A 17,113-nucleotide genomic window follows, 5' to 3' on the forward strand; every position below is an offset into this window, starting at 1 on the left:
GAAGTTACTCATATCACTAACCCTCTCACCTCACTGACCAGATGTTTCATGGGAGACACAACCACCTGAAGGAAGGCAAGAAAAACTATTCTTAGCTGCTGTGTATCCAGCTAAAACTTCTGTTACTTTGCAAGAAAATAAAATTAAATCCTGGGCTACACTGTCTGTCTTAGGGCACAATAGAGTTTGTGTATCTAAATAGCAGGAATGTCATTTTCTATATTCTCATTATTACAAGTCATTTATTGAATGTCTGCTCAATAATGGTCAGTGATTCAGTAAGGCCTTATTGAGTGCTTTATGAATTCTGCATAAAACATCGCCTTCAACTGGAAAACACGATGGTCTCAAATTCCAGAACTTTGATCTCTGCGGAATTTGTGTGGTAGATGGCACTGAATTACTGATGGAGGCCCATTTGTTTCCTCAGGGGTTAGGGGTGGGCATAAGTTTGATGACTTCTCGAATGCTGTTCTACTCATTCATTGATTTTGGTTCTTTATTAAACTCTCTTATGTGATGATCCTGTAGTAGGCATTGCCTGAGATAGGAAATGAATGGGAGACAGGCTTTCACATTAAGGCTTGCGGGCTCTAGAGCACTGGTTTGCCAGCTGCTTCTCTGCCTGTGGGATCTTCCAGGACCAGGGATCAAACCTCTGTCTCCTGCACTGGCAGGTGAATTCTTTACCACTGAGCCACCAGGGATGCTCCCAAGGCTAGTTTTAGTACAAATTAATGAAATGCGTCAATAATTATTAAGGTATACTGGCCAAGCCTCTCTTAGGTATACTTGGGTTTGATTCTTAAAATCCCGAACACAGCAAAACCCAGACTGACCTTCATATGGCTTACATCCTGAAGTCAGCACACACACACACACACACACCCACACACACACCCCACTCTTTAAACCTTAAATGTATTATTAAACAATAACAGAGCCAGAAAAAGAACAGAATAGTGCCATTTGCAGCGACAGGAATGGACCGCGAGATGATCATACTAATTGAAGTAAGTCAGGGAATGATAAATATCATGTCGCTTATATGTGGGGTCTAAAAAAGTGGTGCAAATGAACATATATGCAAAACAGAAATCAACTCACAGACACAGAAAATAAACTTATGGTCACCAGGGAAGAGGCAGGCAGGGAGAGATAAGTCAGGACTTTAGGATTAACAGAAAAGAAACAAAGAACTGGTCACTTCCTTTTATCTTTGTTTCTCTTCAATGAGAACTTTGAATCTTGTTCTTTTTAGCAGTATTCTTTTGAAAGAGTTTATTCTCTTTGATTACGTTAGAACAGAGGACCAAAACTGATGTTACTAAAGGTCATATTTAGTAAAAGTTGGAATGCTTTGCTTGGCTATAAAAGTGTATCGGTACATTTGTGGCAAAATCAGCATTTGTTCCTAATTCTTTTTTTTTTTTCCAATTACACTTCTGTCCTTTCATTTCTTACTCTTGTTTTGACCTCTGTCTACTCTGTCCTTTAACATATAAATATGTGGATATTAATTATCATATAGACAAATCTTGAAAGATTCTGTTTTATGGTACGGATAGAATCATATGGAAAAAAAAAAAACTGAGAAAAAGAAACTATCTCTGTTGACATACATGTGGCAGAAGGGAGATAAGATTTAAATGAATGATGTAATCTTTGCTTTTATTTTTAATAAATTAAGTCAGATAAGTGCCTGTCTTGGGATATATGAAAACTCTTATTCTTTTTTCCCCTAGAATTGAACATATTATTAGATGACAGGCAGCCTAACCTGTCAGTAAGGAAACTTGAGTTTCAGGGTCAGCTCAGCTCCTAACTTCAGTGTAACCTTACTGTGCTTGCAACGTCCTGGGTGCCTGTCTTCTGATTTGTAAACTGCAAGGCTTGAACTGTGTGATTACTAAGAATTCTCCCAAGTCTGTGATTATCATTTTACTGGCTACTTTTATCTTGCACTTAATACGAAGTAAAACAGAAAGTCAGCAGTTTTTCGAGCCACTTTATACAAAGCAGGATTTGTGTGTAAATCTGTACAATTCATCTTAATCTTAAAGACACACACTTCTTGATAGCTTAAATGCTTCATGAATAAAATTTGTGACCTAGTGATATTAAGCTTTCATCCCTGGGTGATAGCTTTCTGCCTCCTCCGACTATGATCCAAGAGCACTTACATAAAATCTCTTTGAACTAGTTCACAGGTGGTGCTGTGGGTGTGAGCTTGGTGTGGGCAGTCCTGCCAGTTGTGTCTCCTTTACATCCGAGAGGATGTCCAAGCCAGGAAGAGATCTCTCCCGCCTCCTGGCTGTGAGCATGTGTACCTGTTGTATATTTTTCCCGTATTCACATTCCCCTTGCATCACATCTGGCCATTATGGACTTGGTTCTCATAATTTGAGGTTGGTACTCAATCTTACTTAGAACAATTGAGTCTCAATCTTGCTTAGAACAATTTGGTTTCCACAAGTAGGTGTATGGCTTTCTGTTCCTGCGTCATTGCTTCCCCTTTGGGTAGCAGCAATCAGTTTTGAATTTGAAGAGAATATGCAATATCAGAATAAAGAAATGAGTGAAATGAACAAGAGACTCTTGAGACTTCAAAAGTTAGAAGTTTTGTTTCAAACACTTGTAACTTGTGAGGGAGGAAGAGTACAAAAACTAGATTGCAGGCACAGTTGTGGGAGATGAAGTTGTTTAATGAGCCCTACAGATTCCCTGGAGTGGGAAATGGCAACCCACTCCAGTATTGTTGCCTGAGAAAGTCCATGGACATGAACCTAGTGGGCTCCAGTCCATGGGGTTGCGAAGGGTCGGATACCACTGATCACGTGTGCCAGCCACACCCTGCCTACAAAATTTAAGTAATCTAGCTTTTAAAAAGATGAAATAGTGATTCTTCTCTCTTCATTCCTAAGACAGATATTAATACTTATTGCATGAAACAAGTCGCTGTTCCTTTGGAGTATGCCCGTATGAATTTTTTCGGTTTATTTTAGTAAGGGCTGGTTAGGGTTTGGTTCAGGAAGTCAGGTGTTCAGACTTCCAGTGGTTCAAACATTGAGCATCTATTGTGTCACCCTGACTCTGAGCTCAGGTTCAAAGACCAACAGGGAAAGAGCTTGAAAACTGTTAATAAATGAAAGTGTTGTTTGGAAAAGTATGAAACACATATTTTTTGCTCTTGACTAGTTTTATAGGGAAACCTTGAATGTCAACAGCCTTTAGTATCATTTTGTTTAATCCTCTGGCCTTTGGGAATTCTTTCTAAAACAGGCACATGCATGGTTAGGATAAGGGTTCATTTTATTCTCCATGTAAAATCTTACAGTGATAAGGAACCCACTCCTACTGAAATAGTTATTTCCGTGAGAAACTTTGCTTTGTACTAAGCTAAAATCCATGTGGTGTGATCTGAAATGGTTCGTAAAGGGCATTCAAAATGCAACTAGTGTCTGATCAGAAAACAAAGCAGTTAATAAAATTTAAAACATATGCAAATATCTTTCTATTTTCACCTTCTTTCTTATAGATGCTCAGGCTTCAAAGTTATCCGAGTCTGAAACTTCTTTGATTATTACTCTGTCAATCAGTGATCTCTCCCTAACAAGTTGTCCTTCTTAGCCTAGCAATTGAGGTCATTTGGATTGAAAAATTAGTAAAATTTTCAAAAAAGAAAAAAATTACGTAGGGAAGAGTTTAAATTATGGTGCTAGAGAAGACTCTTGAGAGCCCCTTGGACTGCAAGGAGATCAAATCAGTCAATCCTAAAGGAAAGCAACCCTGAATATTCATTGGAAGGACTGATGCTGAAGCTCTAATTGGCCACCTGATGTGAAGAGCTGACTCATTGGAAAAGACCCTGATGCTGGGAAAGATTGAGGGCAGGAGGAGAAGGGGACGAAAGAGGATGAGATGATTGGGTGGCATCGAGTTTGAGCGAGCTCTAGGAAATGGTGAAGGACAGGGAAGCCTGGTGTCTGAGTAACTGAACAACAAGGGAAGACTTTAACTTCTGTTTTCAGCCTCAGCACTGGTGACATTTTGGACCAGATAACTCTTTGACGTGTGTGACAGCCCTGAGCAGTGTTCCGTGTTCTGCAGCGTCTTTGACCTCTACCTATTAGATGCCCTAATATTTTGGTAACAACCAAAAATACCTCTAGAGCCAGCAGTGTTACCTGGAGAGCAGAATCAACCACAGTTATGAATTATTGCATTGAATAATTATTACCATCATTTAACACCAGAGATGCCAAAATAAACGACAAGCCTTCTCAAGGAAGAGTAGTGTGGGAAACTTAAGCTGACCTGATAAAACGGCAGTATTAAAATTTTATGAGATTTATTGTATTTACTTGTTTTCTGAATATATGTTTGACAGATCAGAATCAGATTGTACACAGTGAAGTAGAGTTCACATGTACCACTAATTCTGAAAAAAATCACTGTAAAAATTCTAACTCACACGGGCATGTTTGTATAAATGGAGGTAGTGATTTTAACATCTGTTACTTGACTTTGGAATATTCTGGGCACACTGGAAAGGGCCAGTACAGTGGTTGTGGTGGTTCTGGTGTGGGTTCTTATGGGTTGAGTCATGTGATTTTTCTCTTCCCAGTCACTAATAGGTGCTGGAGTGTGGTCAGACCCCAAAGAGCATGGTGATTCATGCTGGAGACATTCCTACATTCTCCAGTTGGCAAGGCCTGAAGAATGGGGCAGGAATGAAAGTGGTATGACCCTTGCCACATGGCATTTCTTAGAAAAGTCATCAGCGTGGCACCTGTGGGTTGCAGATTCATTGTTAGGAATATCCTCCATTAAATTTTTCAGCCATCACTCCCAGCCAGGATCCAACTTTCTAGGTAAATCCAGTTCATTCCAGGGTATCACTTTAGTTCCCAGGCTTCAAGTAAAGGCTAAAGGTGCCTGGCACTCCACAGTTCTTGACTCACTGAGTTTTAATAGACAAGATACACCTTCCAAGAGTGAGACTGGTCTTCCTGCTTTGATATCACTGAGTCACCACTTAGGACCCCATTTTATTCTTAGGGATTTGTCTTCCCCTTCTGGTGCTTCGGACAGGAAAATGATTGAAAGCCTGGAGTTGGGGGAGCAGAGCTGTATACATTTTTGGCAAATGGAAGTTAAACCTTAATGCTGTTTCTTACAAAATATTTTCCCAATATTTGTTTCCATTATGAAGGCAGCCTACAATTTAGAGAGTATTACAGTTTTTTTCTTTTTTTTTTAAGATGGACAGGCTGAGCCTAAGTTTAGTGAACTCTGGGAGTTGGTGATGGACAGGGAGGCCTGGCGTGCTGCAATTCATGGGGTCGCAAAGAGTCGGACACGACTGAGTGACTGAACTGAACTGAAGGTCACAGCATATTAATGACTGATTCAAGGCCTCACAACTTTAGAGGGCTCATAACTAAAACCTCTCATGACATAATAACTTAAGGATTTTACCAACATCGGATCCAGATGATGATAACGTTGAGCTGCACTTTAATATGAGTCATTATTCAAAACCATCTTTGACAGCTACATGGCATAGAAAGTAAAGGAAAAGAATACAATCCGAATGAAACTAAAGCTGATTTTATTGCTCATCAGTTGTCAGTTAAATTTAGAAATAAATTCAAATAAAAAGTAAGTAATCCAGATATGATGTACTTAATTGCTTTTTTTTTTTATTCATCACATGCTTCTGTACTGATTGTATATTGGACGATCAGTGCAAAAATAATTAGCAGTGTGTGCATACAGGCCTGTGATAAATTGGAAATATCTTAGAACTGGTTCTCTTATCCCACTTAGCATCTTATTTGTTGGAGCAGAAGATGATGCCACCAAGTGCCATGGAATCTGATTTCTTTCCTGTTTCCTGTTGTACATACTCTTTTCTTCTTTGTCCTTTCAAGATACTGTCATTTGTCCTTAAGTTTTTTAAAAGGAAAATGCATTATCTTCACCATGCCTCCTTAGAGTTTGTGTACATCACTTAGTCTTTTGTGGAGGGTAAGTTTATATACAGACTCTAGGAGTCATTGTGCAAAGCTCAGTGAAATGTATTGCAGTAGTATTCCATAGTCCCTGTCCTTTTCTTTCAGAACTGATTCTAAGTTATTTTTAAAAATCACACTAATTTTATACAATATTCTGAGGAAGAGGATCTGTGTAAATGCCTACAGTTGAGATGTTTCAGTCTCCGTTGCTCTGAATTTCTCTCTGATGTCTAAATTTAAATTGTTCATATTTCATTTATGCCTAATCTCACTCTATCTCGCCTTCCTTTCTCAGGCAGCAGAGAATTTTGTGCCACATCTTTGGTGAACATATGCCTTTATTTCATCTTGTTGTTGTTTTTTTTTCCCCCCTCCCCTTCTCCTGGCTTATCACAGTATTTTGATGCTTCCAATTTTCAGACAATTAACTGTGTATATTTAATTCCATTTAATACAGTGGCTGGCAGCCATTGCAATTAATGTGGCTGCTTTTTTGAAGATGGACTACAAAGAAAAAAATAATATATATATTAGGTCTCCTTTTTTGATTACATATTAAAATGATAATATCTTGGATAGGTTGGGTGAAATAAAATCTACTACTAAAATTAATTTCACCTTCTTTTTATCTTTTTTTTTAAACAAAACTGGCTATTGGAAATTGTAAAATTACACATGCAGCGGACACAATATTTCTGTTGGACGGCACTGCTCCACAATCTGTTTATTTGCATCTTAGCACCCAGACTCAGTATTTTAGTCAAGACTTGATAAATGTAGATAGTGTGGAAACAATATTTCCTGTCTTCATATTCTGTGAATGCATCCCTTTAGTTTTAGCTACTCCTCTAGTATTCTTAAATTTTAGCAAAAAACATATTTTTAAAAAACTTTTTTTGTTCTACAAATGTGGCCTCTATGATATTCTTCCCTGTGTTGTCTCTTTTCCAATGAGTTTCTTCCTTAAGAGAATATGTAGACACCCTTTCAATGGCTGAACCTTGTTTGCTTGCCAGCCTACAGAGATAAGGGTCTTAGACTGTGGGCTTTGATCTGCTTGAGTTTGTAAACCTGATACTTGAATGTGGGCGGAGATACTCAGGAAGCTTTTTGTTCTTTTTTAAAAGAAATTTTGAGTGACCAATTAGAGGACATTTGTAACAAGTCCCATACATGACTTTTTGGATATTAAAAGATACCCAAGTAAGCACTACAATGTAGTCTTAAGAAACTGTTTTTTTCAAACCAGCCTGGTAATTTCTTTAGTGAAATTCTGTCTAAACTTCATAGCCTTTTGCTGAATCTGTCACCTCGGTGCCTCCTTCAAAGGAATTCGGGTCTGGCCTTTTCGCTGGTCATTTGGTGTCCTGTCTTCTGAGAGCAGCCCAGAATGTTCTGCTCATTAAAAGCCCGATGTGGAATTCTGCGGGTGGAGGCATCACTAACATCTGAGCACAAAGAGTGCAGAAAGTCAGGAGGTTTTATTTTGGATCAGTGCATTTGTCTGTGGCTGTGGAGCTGAAACATGAAACAAACCAGCCATAGCGACATAGCATCTTGGATTCGTAGTGGAAGAGATTTGATGAGTGGTTCAGTAGTAACACAGACCTGATCACACTCTATCTCCTGGTGACGAAAGGCTCCAAATAGTTCCAGTGTACTGATAGTGCATTTCTTAGATGCTAAATATATCTAACTCTTATCAGCTAATTGTTTGCCAGGGTCGCTGTCTGCTACCCTTAAATGCTAAGGTCAAACTGAGCTTCTAGTTTTGTAGATGTGAGACTCCGTGACTGACACTAGGAAGGAAAATATATTTAAAAATAAATGAATGCTTGTATAAGCTGATGAGCTGAAGATTTTGAAAGCAATTACTGTACATGCACTTAAGCTATTTATTCCTATTTTTGTTATTTACTTGATTGTTGTTATCTACTCTTCTTGAGTTTGGAATTGAATCATAGAACATTTTAGATCTGTTAGGCGGGGGGAACATTAGAGATTGTCTGTTTCAAGCCCTTAATCTTCTCAGGTTGCATATTAGTAAACCAAGTTGAAGAAGGTAAGCCTTCTTTCAAGGCTCCAGGCTAATGGATAACGTGGTGGTGATGGTTTAGTTGCAAAGTCGTGTCCGACTCTTGCGACCCCATGGACTGTAGCCTGCCAAACCCCTCTGTCCGTGGGATTCTTCAGGCAAGAATACTGGAGCGGCTTGCCATTTCCTTCTCCAGGGGATCTTCCCGACCCAGGAATCGAACCTGGGTCTCCTGCTTTGCAGACAGATCCTTTACCGAGTGAGTTATTCAGTCGGTAAAGATTGAATAACATAGGTTAAATGAAAATTTGAATTTCTGACATTTCAGTTGAGTGTTCTTTCTGCTGGTATTTGACTCTTCTCACTCAGAAAGCTTCAGGCACATCCAGACATCTGTGTTTTTAATTCCAAAGAAACAACACCTGCCTCTCTGATCCTCAGTTATTTTGTTTTATAAAACGATAGGTCTTGGTTAGATGATTCCTAAGATTTTTTTTTTGTCTTCACACAAATTATAGCACACAAGCTATTTATTTCTTTTTTTTTTTATAATGTGGACAGTGTCATTACCTCAAATGCATATGTTTCCAATCTTTGAGAAAGCCACTTCTATTTCAAGGTTACGTTAAGTAACATTTCAAACTACAGATGAAACAGAACAGAGGAGAATGAATGTGAGAGTCCCTTGCCTGGGTGAGGAGGAGGGACACGTGTACGTGACGTGGGTGCGCCTCACAAACTCCGAGCATCTTCATCTGGGTCAGCAGGAGGCTGAGTCCGAGGCCAGGTTGCTGAGCTTGGAGATTTGATGATAGAAGTCCTGCTCTGTAGTTTTCTTCCCTGGCTCTCTGTGTATTTGTCTTGCCTGTTTTCAAGGCTTGGAAGTCAGGCCAGGCGAGCCACTGAATTGAAGGTCAGCCTTGGAAGTTGATAGAACCAATAAGAACTCTTACAACGCTCAGCAGGAAGGCCCACTTCCCTGATTCCGTGCTGTCAGATAGATGTATTCTTTCTTCACCCTCTTCTTGAATTGCTCTGCCATGCCAACCCAGTTCAACCTGAGTTACCTTCGGTCCTGCTGCTTCTCTGAATTGGGCCGTGGAGGCAGGGTGGCCGCGTGAAGAGAGCCCAAGATTTGGAGAAGGGAGATTTGGGTTCTACAGCCAGCTGAGTATCCTTGGGCAAGCCTGGCCTCCTCTCTCTGGCCTCAGTCGCAGCTGCAGCCTACAGAAGTTGGGTATCTTTCTCTTTTGAGCTCTTTTTTTTTTTCTTTTTTAATGTGGACCATTTTTAGTGTTTATTGAATTTGTTACAACATTTCTTCTGTTATGTTCTGTCTTTGGGGGTTTTTTTGGCCATGAGGCATGTGGGATAGTAACTTCCCGACCAGGGATCAAACCCATACCCCCTACACTGGAAGGCAAAGTCTTAACCACTAGACCACCAGGATGTCCTGTCTTTTAAACTCTTGATGTGGTAATAACACGTTCACTTTAGCACTTACGTCCCACACTTACTTCATGGTCATCATTGCCTTATTTGGCAGCAAAAAGGCATCGTCTGCCTGCCTTTGGCTACTCCTCGATAGCGTGTATGTGCGCCATCTCTGGATAACCCCTACTATTGCTTACCGGGTCGGCCTGCTAGCTGGCAGTGAAGGTTGGCTATTTAAGGATTGGCGAACAAAGGCAAAGGTTTATTCTCAAGAAACAATTGATGCAGTGAAGATACAGCTGACTGAGGGTGCCATGTAAGGGGTGCTGCTTTCTGTTAGGCTTTGGCTGGAATTAAAACAAAGCAGGATTAAGCAGAGGACAGTGTACTGCCGTGGCTGTAACAGCTGGGGTCCCGGGGTAATTAGTCCAGCGTGAGAGTGTTCTCGTGTCAGAGGCTTGCAGGGGCAACACCAAGTTCACAAAACTCAGAAAGGCAGTCAGTTCCTAAGTGTGTCGGGTTTATTGCCTTTCACATCTTGTCTCAAGAAGGACAGCACATGGCCCTGTTTGTGTATATGCTTGCCCTGACAGTTCCTTCTGTCAAAAATGATTTTTTCCAGGATAGTATGTACATTTTTGGCTGACCGTTCAAAAAAGGAAGGGAAGATGTGTGTGTTAACTAGCCTTTTTTAAATATGGCTTTGACATCTGAAAGAGGAATTAACAACCTCCTGTAAGTGTTGACACTATTTGTGTGCTTTTAATGATAATAAGAATACACCATTTTATAATCGGTGAAGAAAGCTTTCTTCCTGTTCTGCTTCTGTAAACATGAAAGCTTGTTTTTTGGTTTTTTTCTTTGAGAGTTTCATATTGCAAAGTAGTAGAGAAAAGTGTCAAAGAGAATTTGACACCAGTTATTTGTGAAATCACCATGAAGGGAAGACTTGGTTCTGTCTTGCTTGATATTGAAATTTGCAGTAACAAATCGTTCCCCAGTTTGGGAGACTCATGGCACAAAGTGTCTTATTTGTATTATTCCACGTTTAGCTTCTCATATTGTTTGTTAGGATAATACTTAGAAGGAGACATGGAAACTAACACAGCCTTTTAAATCAACTCGACTTTAATTAAAATAAATAAATAAAATAGGAGACACAGCCAGAGAGTCCCACTTTGAGTTTTCATTATGCTCAATAAACCTTTCTCCTTAAATCTTTCATAAGCTGTAAGGAGGAAGAAAGCATAATTCTTCTAAATATGTCTTTATCTTTAAAGGAATCCCCCTTAAGCGGGGGGAGTTAGACGGCAGTCCAGTATTTGTTTATTCATTAGTGTTTTGTAAACAGGAAAAACTTCCTTCTGTCCTAACAGTGTTAAAACTGACACTAAAGGCAATTTAGGGTCACAGGCCTATCTACCAACATTCATTTGTTTTGCAGCCTGGGAGTCTTGCTTATGTGGGAAGTTTTCTTAACTTGTATTGGGCATTTCAAGAATGAACTTTCTCTTTTGCCCCTTGTTATCTCCAGTCACAGGAGTTTGTAGATGCAGTATTTATGGCATTAGCAGTGTAATTATTTTCCCATTCTATGATGGCCATGGTTCAGATGCTGGTTTAATAAGATTAGTCAGGCTGCTTTTAGTACTGGAGAAGGCTCTGTCCTGTTGTCAGATTATTGTTTAATGCTCAACACGAAGGGGGCATGTCGGGGGAGGACTGGACTTGGGTTTCGTCATTCTTCATTTCTTGACAGGCCATGTGTGCGTGCTAAGTTGATTCAGTCATATCCGACTCTTTGCAACCCTGTGGACTGTAGCCCTCCAGGCTCCTCTGTCCATGGGATTTCCCAGGCAAGAATACTGGAGTGGGTTGCCATGCCCTCCTCCAGGGGATCTTCCTGACTCAGGGATCGAACCCACAGTTCTTATGTCTCCTGCACTGGCAGATGGGTTCTTTACCACTGGTGCCCCCTGGGAAGCCCTCTTGACAGGTCAGGGAAATGCAGTTTTATAGACTAGGAAGAGAAGGAGGCATTTAAAATTTGTTTAGACATTTCTCTTGCTTCTAGTTTAGGTCAAGAACATTTGGGAAAAGCTCTTCTGTTCTAACCATGACCTGGTTTTATTGAAAGTACCCCTTTTTGTTATTGCAAAGCAGAGTTCACATCAATAGGAAATGGCTAGTTAAAAACTTTTGGGTAAGTCATCTGCCTAACACAAAATATTATCATGGGATAGACTGAAATTTGTAATTTTATAGTTAAGTTTTGTGGATATCAGGCACACATAAGTGTACTTTTGAAGATGTAGAACGAACTTGATTTTTCTGAACTTCCTCCTTGGATGGGTGCTGTGTTTGACTGGTGGAGCGACACACGTGTCTTTGAGCAGCTGCTTGATTAAAAGCTGAACCCAGTCTCTCTGGGTGAGTGAGAATCGGTCAGGACTCAAGGGTCTCTAAGAGCATTTAATCTATTTGCCATCTCAACAGATGGACCTATTAATATTTGAGTATTTGTAGTTTGTCCTTCAGCAATGACTAGATACACCAATGACTTGTTGCCACTGACCAGAAAAAGTCAATGATGCTTTTCAGGACAATGTTATGTTCCCCATAGTAGTTTTTAAATTTATGGATCAAATAAGCAACTGGGAGTTTTCAGCACTTTCTTTGGAAGTTATCGCAAAAACCTGATCCAAGGAAAATGAGGCCATTTATCTTTCCAGGGGCTTCCATGCCCTCTCAACACCTGTGTGTTAATGGGATAAGTAAGAATGGTTTTCACTTCTTGGAACCTGCAGGCTCTCAAATGGAGGAGGAAAAAAAAATGGAAATGTTTCCTCTGTCTACCAGGTTTTATTATGGAAACTGTTCACCAGATAATTGGGTTTAATTTGAAACAGAGGGGAAAATTTATTTTGTAAACAAGAAAGTTCTTTGAAGATAAATCTTGTCAGGAGTTGTTGGAAGGATGTTGGAAGAAACCTTGATATATATATATATTTTTTTAATGGCCTGTAGTGAGAAGGTGTTTTTTTTTTCACCCCCTTTCCTTCCTTTTTGCTAGATTTCAAAGTGTTAGTGGGGCTGGAAGGTGATAATTAGTACTCTTCACCTGATATGTTCTCATTTTTTTGCAAGCAGGCTAATTAAAATGCATAAAATCTTTCACTTTTTTTTCCCCCAAAGGGAAACATACTTCTTTTGACAGCTGCCTTTCTGACCCTCTGCCCACTTCTCTGCAGACTTCTTTATTTTATTGACTGATTCTTTATACTATTGAGAGGAACTCTAATATGGTTATTTGTAACTCTTAAGTGTTAGGGGAATGAGATCCGCTTGTAAATGCAAGGTCTGTAGCAATATTATACTCCTATGAAGCCATTTATTCAATTCTTTCCCTAGTTTTTTACACTGGGCTTTTTCTTACTTAGTCTAGCGTCATTTTAAGTGCCTTAGGAAATAGTATTCCTACAGTTTTCCATATTACAATATGTCTCTGATTCAGTGGTTTCTATAATAATATGCGTACCATCGTTCATTCTAGACTTTACTATCACACCAAGAACCAGCTAACTTCTCGGCATTTTAAACACAATATCTCTAGATAGTGGGTTGTTGTAGCTATATGTCTAGGTTCATTTTTAAGTTTTAGGCATCTTGCTTCAAATAATATATTATTCCTGATGAGCTTTGATTTTATAGGTGCTAGGTTTTTTGAGACATTTACTCCAGCCAGTAAACTATAGCAGAACATTTTAGTTTGGTCTGCTTCTAACTGTCAAACTTGTGGGTTTTTTTTTTTTTTTTTACCGTTTTGCCATTTAGTGTTTCACCATCTCAGAAAATATTTGGCAGGGAATTGGTAATAAGTGCTTAGTTGTGTGTGTGTGTGTGTGTGTGTGTGTGTGTGTGTGTGTGTGTGTACACCTGTGTAATTTTTATTTTTGTGCTTATATACAAATAATTTTCACTAAATACGTGTGTAGCTAAACTGTAAAAAAATAATCTCATGTTTAGTGGGATATAATTAATACAATTAGATGTGCTAAATCTAAATTGTAAAGTATTTTAAGGACTTGAACTTGATTTTTTTAGAGTTGATATATACTTAACCTCCTCTAGAAAAATAGCCTTTAAAGAATAGTTAAGCCAGAAACAAGAGTCAATGAAATGAGATAGATGCTCTGAATCTCAGATGACTAGCTCTGTGGACTTCCTTATGGTTGAGTACTTAAAAGTTACATGATTTTAAAAAAATCATATCTATAAATTTATAACTGTCATGGATAATTTCTATAGATATATACTTTTTTCTTTCTCAGATGAAAAAATAAGTTCAGGCCACCTATCTGGGAAGAGGGAAAAACACCGCAGGTTGACACTCGTAAAATGCAGACAACACTTTCCAGCCCCACATTTGCTCGTGGTGACTGACTGCTGGCAGGAAATAAACATTTTCAAGAATCTCACATTCAGAATCTGAGAGCAGAGAACTTGTGAATAAGCACTGCGAGTGAAGTAAGAATAGCATGAGGATATTATTCAAGACAGTGTATTCTACTGTTTTCCCATTTATTACAACATCCAATTATTGCTTTTATGGTAGATCCTCAATTAACTAATCCACACATTCTTTTTTTTTTTTTAGCTCATTATAGTCATGTAAGGGGTTAACCAGGAACCTATTTATATTCAAGCTTTATTTTTAAATATTTTTATAAAACCTATTAGGAGACTTTGGGTACTTATTATAACACCAATAGTAAATGTGATTATATTTTTAATTAATGACTGTTCATTGACCTGAGTGAACATTTTTCTGAATTTGAATTTTCATTTTAGTGTTCTGTGTCACAGACCATACCCCAGAAGTTAGGGGAGAGCAGAAAAGGTTTATTGAATTACTGATAAGAATCTATTCTGATGTCAAATTGAACTTTTTGTCTAAGATGAGAGTAAAAAAAATAATTTTTAAATTTGAAATGTATATAATTGGCAGTTTCCATTTAATTGAGGCTTACTTTATTTTTTTTTCTTTTGAAAATCTTGTTTTGAAAATGATAGAAGGAATCTGGAAGTGTTCCAGTACTCTGTAAAATTCATACTTCATAGTTTGCTTCATTCAGATTTAACTTGATTGGCATTCAATCCCTATGTTGTGTTCTGAAATATCCGAAATCACAACATCTTGATAGAGTGTGCTCTATTTTTGAATTGTTTTAAATAGTAACTTTAAAATTTGCATTAATTGAAAAGTACCTTGTCATAACATTTGCTTTGTGTCATGAAAGGTTATCTATATTTGGAAGTAACATTTTGGTAAAAGGAAGATTATGGAATATTTATGAACTTTCTCTCACACAGATTCATAGGTTATTAGAACAGGATGGAACATTAGTGCTTTTCAACCACAACCTTCTCCATTTACAGTGGAAGGAAATGAGGTCCAGAGAGATTAAATGACTTGCCCAAGGACACACAGCTGAAGAACTGTATAAAAAGGACTGTAACCCTGGACTCTTGGCTCCAGGTCAGGTATTTTTACCATGGAAAAGTCTCTCCAATAAATGCACTATAACCTCAGAAATTGTGGTGTGAAGCTGGAGAGGGGTGAATTTTATTTTCAATATATCTCATTATAGTGAAATAGTTTTTGATTCCACATATATGTTTCAGTTTGGAAAACTCAGCAGTGGCCACAGGACTGAAAAAAGTTCAGTTTTTATTTCAATCCCAAAGAAGAGCAATGCCAAACAATGTTCCCATCTTCTGTGCAATTGCACTCAGCAGCAGCAGCACTTGTGAGCAAGGAAGTGCTCAAAATTCTCCAAGCCAGGCTTCAACAGTACGTGAGCCAAGAACTTCCAGATGTACAAGCTTGATTTGGAAAAGGCAGGGGAACCAGAGATCAAATTGCCAACATCTGCTGGATCATAGCAGAAATAAAGGAATTCCAGAAAGGCATCTACTTCTGCTGCATTGACTATGCTAAAGCCTTTGACTATGTGGATCACAACAAACTGGAAAATTCATCAAGAGATGGGAATGCCAGACCACCTTACCTGCTTCCTAGGAAACTTGTACGCAGATCAAGAAGCAACAGTTAAAACCGGACAGGGAACAACGGACTGGTTACAAATTGAGAAAGGAGTACATAAAGGCTGTATATTGTCACCCTGCTTATTTAACTTATATGTAGAGTACATCATGTGAAATGCCGGGCTGGATGAAGCACTAGTTGGAATCAAGATTGCTGGGAGAAATATCACTAACCTCAGATATGCAGATGATACCACTCTTATGGCAGAAAGTGAACAGGAGCTAAAGAGACTCTTGATAAAGCTGAAAAACGAGAGTGAAAAAGCTGGCTTAAAACTCAACATTTGAAAAACCAAGATCATGGCATCCAGTCCCATCACTTCATGGCAAATAGATGGGGAAACAATGGCAACAGTGGCGGACTTTGTTTTCTTGGACTCCAGAATCACTGAGGATGATGAGTGAAGCCATGAGATTAAAAGATGCTTGCTCCTTGAAAGAAAAGCTATGACCAACCTAGACAGTATGTTAAAAAGCAGAGACATTGCTTTGCCAATAAAGGTCCATCTAGTCAAAACTGTGGTTTTTCCAATAATCATGTATGGATGTGAGAGTTGGACCATAAAGAAAGCTGCTGCTGCTAACGTCGCTTCAGTTGTGTCCGACTCTGTGCGACTCCATAGATGGCTGAGCACCAAAGAATTGATGCTTTTGAACTGTGGTGTTGGAGAAGACTCGTGAGAGTCCCTTGGACAACAAGGAGATGAAACTAGTCGATCCTAAAGGAAATAAACCTGAATATTCATTAGAAAGACTGAAGCTGAAGCGCCAATACTTTGGCCACCAAATGCAAAGAGCCAGCTCATTGGAAAAGACCCTGATGCTGAGAACGATTGAAGGCAGGAGGAGAAGGGGACGAAAGAGGACAAAATGGTTGGATATCATCACTGATTCAATGGACATGAGTTTGAGCAAACTCTGGGAGATAATGAAGGACAGGGAAACCTGGCATGCTGCAGTCCATGGGGTCACAAAAAGTTGGACATGACTGAAAAACAGCAAATATGCTTCAGGAGTTAAATTATTTTTTGTTTATTAAAGTATGTTTAATTTGTGAATTAACTACAAGGATAAATATACTTGGGTGAGAATAATTTTACTTATTCTCATGACCCAATTTTAGAATTTTAGCTCCTAAAACCTCGATAAGATAGTAGATAGGTATTGGGATACTGTGTAAAGCAATTAGTTTAAATTTGGGGGTTATTTCATGGGTCTTACAAAAATTTTTGGAGAAAGGTGAAAATTTATTATCATCTGTTGATGACTCAATTTCAAAATACGAAGTTATAACTTCAACTTCCATATAACTGAATTTTATGATACAGGACAAATACGTGTGCACTTTTAATTAATTGTGTTTTAGTTCATTTCTTCAGAAGCAAATGTTTGGGGAACCCTTTAGTGTGTAGATATGTGATAAATATTTTCACAGTCATCATGTTTGGTACAGAACCAACAGAAACTGTTGACAACATTATTTATAGTATTCTTTCATTATAAATCTGTTTAAATA

At 38.6% G+C, this 17,113-nt stretch overlaps 1 protein-coding gene across 1 annotated transcript in view; it reads left to right on the plus strand.

Moving 5' to 3' along the window:
* The window catches only part of CDH2 (cadherin 2), a 238,397-nt gene that overhangs the window by 61,460 nt on the left and 159,824 nt on the right, over positions 1-17,113 (plus strand). The gene's annotated exons all lie outside the window — the stretch shown is intronic.

This window comes from Budorcas taxicolor, chromosome 22, assembly GCF_023091745.1.
Source record: "Budorcas taxicolor isolate Tak-1 chromosome 22, Takin1.1, whole genome shotgun sequence".
Lineage (NCBI taxonomy): Eukaryota > Metazoa > Chordata > Mammalia > Artiodactyla > Bovidae > Budorcas > Budorcas taxicolor.